Here is an 8,257-nt window from a genome sequence, read left to right as displayed (position 1 = left end):
CAGGTGGGGCATTTAAAGTGTAGGTCCAATTCCTTTCATCTCGTACATTTGTACGTCTAGTGCACGGTAAAACCAACAGAAGGGATGGCTACACCATGAACCATAAGCATATAGCCTCCTTCTCTCCTCGAGCGACACAATTTCATGTCTCTCAGAAATTTTAGGTTAATTATGCGAGGAGGTAGGGGGTCTAGGGTAGCCATCTAATCGTTCAGGTTAAGCGCCCGAGCAATAGATGTAATCAATCCACCAAAAGAAATCGGTCCCGCTTTATTCAAAGTTAAAAGCATATGAGCAAGCATGAACAGGACCGAATTAATACGTCTATTTGTGAGGCTTCCTTGTAAAAATAGAAGCTCTCTAGCATTAACCTTATTTGGATTATCCCGGCCAAAAATAGTGCATGCCAACAGATATCTAAAAACTCTGATGGCCGGGTTATGGATAGTTGAGGCAAGAACTCCTTCAAAAGAGTTTATGGAAGTGTTTGATAAACGCTCCCAGAAGGAAAATACCTCAACAGACCATTCGGAATCCAAAGGGGCCTCACAAATAACACCGTCCCCATGAGGGATTCCTAACAAGCTGGCTAGTTCGTCGGTACTGAATTGGTATTCAACAGCAAACATTCTAAATTTGACAGTACCAACTGTGCTAGCAGTGTTAGGGTTGACAATATAAATTAAGGAACTCAAAAATTCAATTGTCAACCGCTCATAGGTAGGTTCTTTATTGGAAAAGAAATTATGCAAACCTAAATTATCTAATAAATGAAATATGCTATGATAGATACCTAAAGTGTAGAGACAGTTTTCGTCAACATACCTTGTCGGGAGGATTTCCCGATTTTGCAACCGTTCAATAATTTTTCTTTGTCTATCCCCCAGTTTCCCTCCTCGAAGAATGAATCTGTTAAACTCCATTTGAAAGCTCTTGAGAAGTGATGAAGAAGATGAAGTGGTTTGTGAAAAGGTTGGATTTTTACAAAATCCAACGAATGAAATCGAAAATGGAAATTGGAATAATGATTTGTGTGGTGTGGTGGTTAGAAAAGTATGAGCTTTTTGTGGGTTCAAGGATGTTTTTCCAAGGTGAAAAAATGGGTTTAGAAGGTTGTAAGTTGCAAAAATGGTGAAGAAAGGGGTTCTGCCCTGACCTTTTACAGACGCTGTGGCGGGCGCCACAGGGTCTATGGCGGGCGCCACAAGGCAAAATCTGGCTGGGCCAAATTTTGGTCCTTTGGCTTGGGCTTCTCTTGTCTTTTGGCTTTGAGGGGTCCGGATAGCATTTGTCTTGTGATTTTCCTAGTATCTTTGACTTGCATAATTTTATAAAGGTAAAAACAAAAAATAAAAATGAAACAAAAACAAAAACAAAAATTAAATATAAATAAATAAATAACTGAAAAATTAAAATGCAAATAAATTAAACATAGAAAAAATAGAAATACTAATGTATAGATTTTATATAATATTCCAAATGCGATAATATAAGATGAGTTATGTAAATACGAGAAATTTAAAAAGGAGATAAAATAAGATTAAATGGTGAGATCATATAGTGGGGATGTCATCTTCCTGAGAGGAACCACGGAGCATGGCTACTTCTTGCTTGAGCTTTGCGATCTCCTGATATAGACAGTCGACTTCAGTAGCATGGGTGAGATCAGACACTCCCATCTATAAAGTGAGGTCTGCCACCTCCTGTCTAAGCGCTGCGATCTCTCTACGACACTCAGCAATCTGAGTGCGGATGTCGGGTGTCTGCAATGAAAGATTATTAGAGAAAACAGTGATTCTGGGAGATGATGGTGTAGGCGTGTATTCAGCAATGGGTGGTGATCTCGGTTCCTCGACGGTCTCTCTCTGGACCTCAAGAGCATAACTCCAATTCGCTGGATCATGCACACTGGTCATCATAGGATCTGGCAATGTGAAATAGTGAATAGCCTCGCTGTCGACTAGCAGTCGGAACTGACATGGGTGGAAAGAGGCTCTCCTCATCAATCCTCTGGTCAAACAGAAATCGATGTCCATGGTAGTGTACCCACAGTAGGTCCGAAGATGTACCAGCTTTCGAGACAAACCTAAAGCGACAGCAATCTGCGTGATGATTCCGCCAACATGGATGACTCCTTCGGTAGATCTGGAGATACCGCTGAGACTGTATAACAAGAAGTTCCCACATGCGACTGGGTGAGACTGGGATGCACAAAATAACAGGAAGATCTCCTCTTCACTCAGTAGTGTCTCTGCATCCGTCCTTCCCAGGAAGGAATGTGCTAATATCATCTGAAAGTATCTGAAGGCGGGGTTATGTATGACATGAGACAGCTGCATAGATGGATCCTGGCTTCCGCCACCCGATATATCACTCCAAAACTTCTCAAGCTCCTTACCCAGGAAATATCCCATAGGTGTCTCCGGGATAGCATCAGGAGTGGTCTGGAAACCTAATAAGTCGCCGAACTCTTTCTGGCTGAAGGAGTACTCAACTCCGAAAAGCCTGAAAGGAGCATACCCATCTGGTCCAGAATATGGGTCATAGTCGAATGAACTCAGGAACTCCAAAGTCAGGTTCCTATATGTGTTACTCAAGTCATCAGCAAACTCATCCCAGTGAAGCTGGTGGCTAAGGAATCGGATACTCGGCTCGATACCCAGTGCCTCCATACACTGCTGATCAGGATAACGTGTGGGTGCCATAGGGCGCTGATACAAAGCAATGTAGTGCTCCCTCTGAGCATTATCTCTATAGGCCACGTGCATGTCATCGAAATCCTGCATCCTGTAAAAGTTAAGAAAATGATCCTGAAAATACAAACCATTCAAATCTTAGTCTCAATGCAAAAAAAAATAAAAATAAAAGAAATGCGAAAAAGTAAATTGAAAGAAAAACCATGGGTTGCCTCCCACGCAGCGCTTGTTTAACGTCATTAGCTTGACGATTAGAATTTATACACCTGTAGTAGTAGGAATTGGTGGATCAATCAAGGCGTGGCTTGAGTAGTATGCTGGAATGTCTCCTCCTTCGTAGAGCTTCAGTCTTTGTCCATTTACAACGAATGGACTACACATATCGTTCTTGATTTCCACGGCTCCGGATCTCAGAATCTTGGATACTTCGAAGGGACCAGTCCATCTTGAACGTAGCTTTCCAGGGAAGAGTCGTAACCTAGAGTTAAAAAGGAGAACAGGATCGCCTAAATGGAAGTTTTTCTTTACTATTCTTTTGTCGTGATAGCCTTTTGTCCTCTCTTTATATATTTTTGCATTCTCGTAGGCAGATTGCCTAAGTTCTTCTAATTTATGAATGTCTAGGGTACGATTTTCTCCAGCGGCTAGGTAGTCTAAATTCAAAGTTTTAATAGCCCAATAGGCTTTATGCTCTAATTCGAATGGTAAGTGACATGATTTTCCATAGACTAGTTGATAAGGAGTAGTTCCTATAGGGGTTTTGAGAGCGGTTCTATAGGCCCATAATGCTTCTTGAAGCTTCTGAGACCAGTCTCTCCTAGAAATAGAAACAGTTTTCTCTAGGATTTGTTTTATCTCCCTATTAGATACTTCTACTTGGCCTCTAGTTTGTGGATGGTATGGTGTTGCTACTCTATGCCTAACTCCATATTTTCTTAAAAGTTTGTCAAATATTCTCGATATAAAGTGTGATCCTCCATCGCTTATGACTAAACGTGGTGTTCCAAATCTAGGGAATATATAGTTTTTGAATAGTTTGATTACTACCCTAGTGTCGTTTGTGGGTGCAGCTATAACTTCAATCCACTTAGACACATAGTCTACAGCTACTAAGATATACCTGTTTCCTAAGGATGGTGGAAAAGGTCCCATGAAATCTATACCCCATACGTCAAAAAGTTCTACTTCCTGGATGTTTCTTAGAGGCATTTCATCACGCCTTGAAATGTTTCCAGTGCGTTGGCATCTATCACACTTGACAATGCAAGCATATACATCACGCCACATGGTAGGCTAGAATAGGCCAGCTTGAAGAATCTTGGCGTATGTCTTAGAGGTGCTCGCATGTCCACCATAGGGTGCAGAATGACAATGCTCGATAATATTATTTACCTCTTCTTCTGGAACGCAACGGCGAAAAATGCCATCTTTACCCCTTTTGAAAAGGAGCGGTTCGTCCCAATAGAAGTTTCTCACATCGTGGAAGAATTTCTTCTTACGGTGGTAATCAAAATCAGGGGGTACTATATCAGCAGCTAGGTAATTAACGAAATCTGCATACCAGGGTACGTTACTTATTGCTAAAGAATTTTGGGGATGCTCATAAGGATCTAGGTTATTATCTTCAATGGTTTCTACTCTAGCGATCGGTCTATCATAGGCAAAATCATCATTTATGGGTACTAGTTCTGGTTTTAGATGTTCTAGCCTAGAAAGGTGATCGGCTACTACATTTTCAGTGCCTTTTTTATCTCTGATGTCTAAATCAAACTCTTGTAGTAATAGAATCCATCGGAGTAACCTGGGCTTGGCATCTTTTTTACTTAATAGGTAACGAATGACAGCATGATCGGTGTAAACTATAATTTTTGCTCCTACTAGATAAGATCTAAATTTGTCTATAGCGAAAACTACAGCGAGTAATTCTTTTTCAGTTGTTGCATAGTTAAGTTGGGCAGCATCTAGGGTTCTACTGGCATAATAAATGGCATGTAATTTTTTATCTTTCCTTTGTCCTAGAACGGCTCCAACTGCGTAATCACTAACATCGCACATTATCTCAAAAGGTTCCGACCAATCAGGTGGTTTCATAATGGGTGCAGATACTAATGCTTGCTTTAAAAGATTAAAGCGTCATTACATTTTTCATCGAAAATGAATTCAGCATCTTTCATTAAAAGTCCAGTTAAAGGTTTAGTTATTTTGGAGAAGTCCTTAATAAAACGCCGGTAGAATCCAGCGTATCCAAGAAAGCTTCGGACTTCTCTGATGGTTTTTGGGGGTTTTAGGTTTTCTATAACTTCTATTTTAGCTTTATCTACCTCTATACCTTTTTCAGAAACTATATGTCCTAAAACTATTCCTTCGGTTACCATGAAATGACATTTTTCCCAATTTAGCACGAGGTTCACCTCCACGCATCTCTCCAGGATTCTCTCAAGGTTAGCAAGACAATTGTGGAAATCAAATCCGCAAACCGAGAAATCATCCATAAACACTTCCATGATACCATCTAGGTAGTCTACAAAGATTGACATCATGCAGCGTTGGAAAGTAGATGGGGCATTACAGAGGTCGAACAACATTCGTCTGCAGGCAAAAGTTCCATAAGGGCATGTAAAAGTAGTTTTTTCTTTATCTTCGGGGTGGATAGGTATTTGGAAGAATCCAGAGTATCCATCTAGATAGCAGAAGTAAGAGTGTCTGGCTAGACGCTCCAACATCTAGTCTATAAATGGTAAAGGGAAATGATCCTTCCTAGTTGCTTTATTTAATTTTCTATAATCTATACACATCCGCCATCCTCCTTCTAAACGGTTTGCTACATGTTCGCCTTTATCGTTTTGCATGACTGTGATGCCTCCCTTTTTAGGTACTACATGCACAGGGCTCACCCACTTACTATCCGAGATCTGGTAGATGATACCTACCTCAAGTAACTTAAGAACTTCCTTTTTAACAACATCACTCATTATAGGGTTTATTCTTCTCTGATGTTCCCTAGAGGGTTTTGAATCTTCTTCGAGCGAAATCCGATGCATGCATACGGATGGGCTTATACCTTTCAGGTCAGAGATATTATATCCTAAGGTTGAGGGATATCTTCGCAAAACGTCTAAAAGTTGGTTCGTTTCCTCTTGGCTCAAGGTAGCACTAACTATAACTGGACGGTTCATCTTTTCATCGAGGAACTCGTATCTCAGGTTCTTAGGTAGTTCCTCAAGTTCTAAGGTTGGTTTCTTAGGGCATGGCATAGGATCTGGGGTAAGGGATAAACATTCGTAAAGGCTATCATCGATGTAGGGTTTCTTAAAGTCATCATCTTCCCTTATGAGAGTTGATGGTAACTTAATTATTTTTATAATATCTTTTTGTTCTAATTCTCTAACACATTCATCAATGATATCTAAGGCATAACACGAGTCTCCCATCACAGGTGCCATAAGAAATTTCGAAAGTATAAATTCTATTTTCTCGTCACCTACCTCAAATGTCAACTTTCCTTTCTTGACATCTATTATGGCTCCTACAGTCGATAAGAATGGTCTACCTAGAAGGATTGGTATATCATTGTCCTCTTTGATGTCCATGACAACAAAATCAGTAGGGATAAATAACTGACCTATCCTAACAGGGACATCTTCTAAAATGCCTATCGGATACTTAACAGATCTATCGGCTAACTGAAGTGACATCTTAGTGGGCTATAATTCTCCTAAGTTCAACCTCTCACAAACTGCTAAAGGCATTGAGCTCACACTAGCTCCTAAGTCTAGAAAAGCTTTTTCGATGACATGATTACCCAAAAGGCAAGGAATGGAGAAATTTCCAGGATCTTTATCTTTCTTTGCTAATTTGTCCTCGGAAATAGCATTACATTCCAAAGGCTTCGGATCATCAAGTCTACGTTTGTTGGTAAGGATGTCTTTGAGAAACTTTGCATAAGAAGGTATTTAGGTGATGGCTTCTGTGAAAGGGATTTCTACATGAAGTTTTTCTATAACTTTAATAAATTTTTGATACTGTTTATTGATCTGGGTTTGTTTGAGTCTTTAGGGATATGGTATAGGTGGTTTATATGGCGGGGGTGGTACGTAAGTTTTATCTTTAGGTTCTTCTCCTTTTTCTCGACCTTCCTGGTTTTCTGATTCCTCTGGTTCCTTTACTTCGTCCGTGGGTTTGGTACATTCCTTGGAAGTTTCGGGTTCACTCAATCTAGGGTTTGGTGGCTCATCATAAGCGTTCCCACTTCGTAGGGTAATGGCATTGGCTTGTCCTCTCGGATTTTGTTGAGGTTGTCCAAGGAATTGTCCTCCAGATGTAGTCTGAGGGGCTTGATTTAAAGCTACCTGAGAGATCTGGGTTTCAAGCATCTTGGTATGAGTAACTATTTGGTCAACCTTGGTTCCTAACTGAGTAATCAATTCGTTAACATGAATGTTTTGGTTCATGAACTCTTTGTTTTGTTGGGTTTGAGCGGTGATAAAATTTTCCATAATTTTCTCAAGGCTCGGCTTTTGTGGCATAGGTTGCATAGGTTGATTTAATCTTGGGGCTTGATAACTAGGTCTCGGAGGTGCATTATTTTGAATAGGGTTATTGTTTTTATAGGAGAAGTTCGGGTGATTCCTCCATCCAGGGTTATAGGTATTCGAATATGGGTTCCCTTGGATGTAGTTCACTTACTCAGAGTGGGTTTCGTTTAATAGACTGCATTCTGCAGATTGGTGTCCTTTGGTTCCACATATCTCACAATCCGACGAAACTGCGGCTACAGTATTCGGGTTTATGCACATATGCTCGACCTTAAGGGCTAATGCGTCCATTTTAGCTTGCATCATGTCTATAGAGCTTAGTTCATGCACTCATCCTTGGGCTTCCTTCTTCTCAATTGTCGCTCGTTCGACTCCCCATGATTGATGGTTTTGAGCCATATCTTCGATGAGGGCACTAGCTTCAGGATAAGGTTTGTTCATCAAAGCACCGCCTGCGGCAGTGTCGATGGTCATCTTTGTGTTGTAATGAAGTCCATTATAGAAGGTTTGAATGATTAACCAATTTTCTAAACCATGATGTGGGCATGCTCGTAACAACTCCTTATATCTTTCCCAAGCTTCGAACAACGAATCTCCTTGGTTTTGGGTAAATCTAGTTATATGGTTTTGAAGAATGGCGGTCTTACTCGGGGGAAAATATCTAGCAAGAAATACTCTTCTAAGGTTATCCCAAGTCGTAATGGAATTGGGTGGAAGGGAATCTAACCATGATAGGGCTTTATCTCTGAGGGAAAAAGGAAATAATCTTAAACGTATTGCCTCAGGAGAAGCTCCATTGGTTTTAAAAGTGTCTGCTAATTGAAGAAATATTTTTAAATGTTGGTTTGGGTTCTCAGTAGCGAGACCCGCGAATTGTCTCTGTTGCACAAGTTGCAACAGAGACGGTTTAAGTTCAAAATTATTAGCTGGGATGGTTGGGTTTACTATACTAGAACTAGGTTCTTCATTAGATGGTTGAGAGAAGTCCTTAAGAGGTCTTTGGTTTTGATCTTCGGCCATAGCTCT

The 8,257-nt window shown here is 40.4% G+C and overlaps 1 non-coding gene across 1 annotated transcript; it reads left to right on the top strand.

Moving 5' to 3' along the window:
• The first annotated feature begins 7,760 nt into the window (after positions 1-7,760).
• LOC127098737 (small nucleolar RNA R71) lies at positions 7,761-7,867 on the top strand. Its single transcript, XR_007793437.1, has one exon. It is a non-coding gene; the product is annotated as a small nucleolar RNA R71 (small nucleolar RNA).
• Positions 7,868-8,257: the final 390 nt, after the last annotated feature.

This window comes from Lathyrus oleraceus, chromosome 6, assembly GCF_024323335.1.
Source record: "Lathyrus oleraceus cultivar Zhongwan6 chromosome 6, CAAS_Psat_ZW6_1.0, whole genome shotgun sequence".
NCBI classification, from domain to species: Eukaryota; Viridiplantae; Streptophyta; class Magnoliopsida; order Fabales; family Fabaceae; genus Lathyrus; species Lathyrus oleraceus.
The sequence above is the reverse complement of the archived record's forward strand: the minus strand, read 5'-3'. Positions and strand labels throughout refer to the sequence as shown.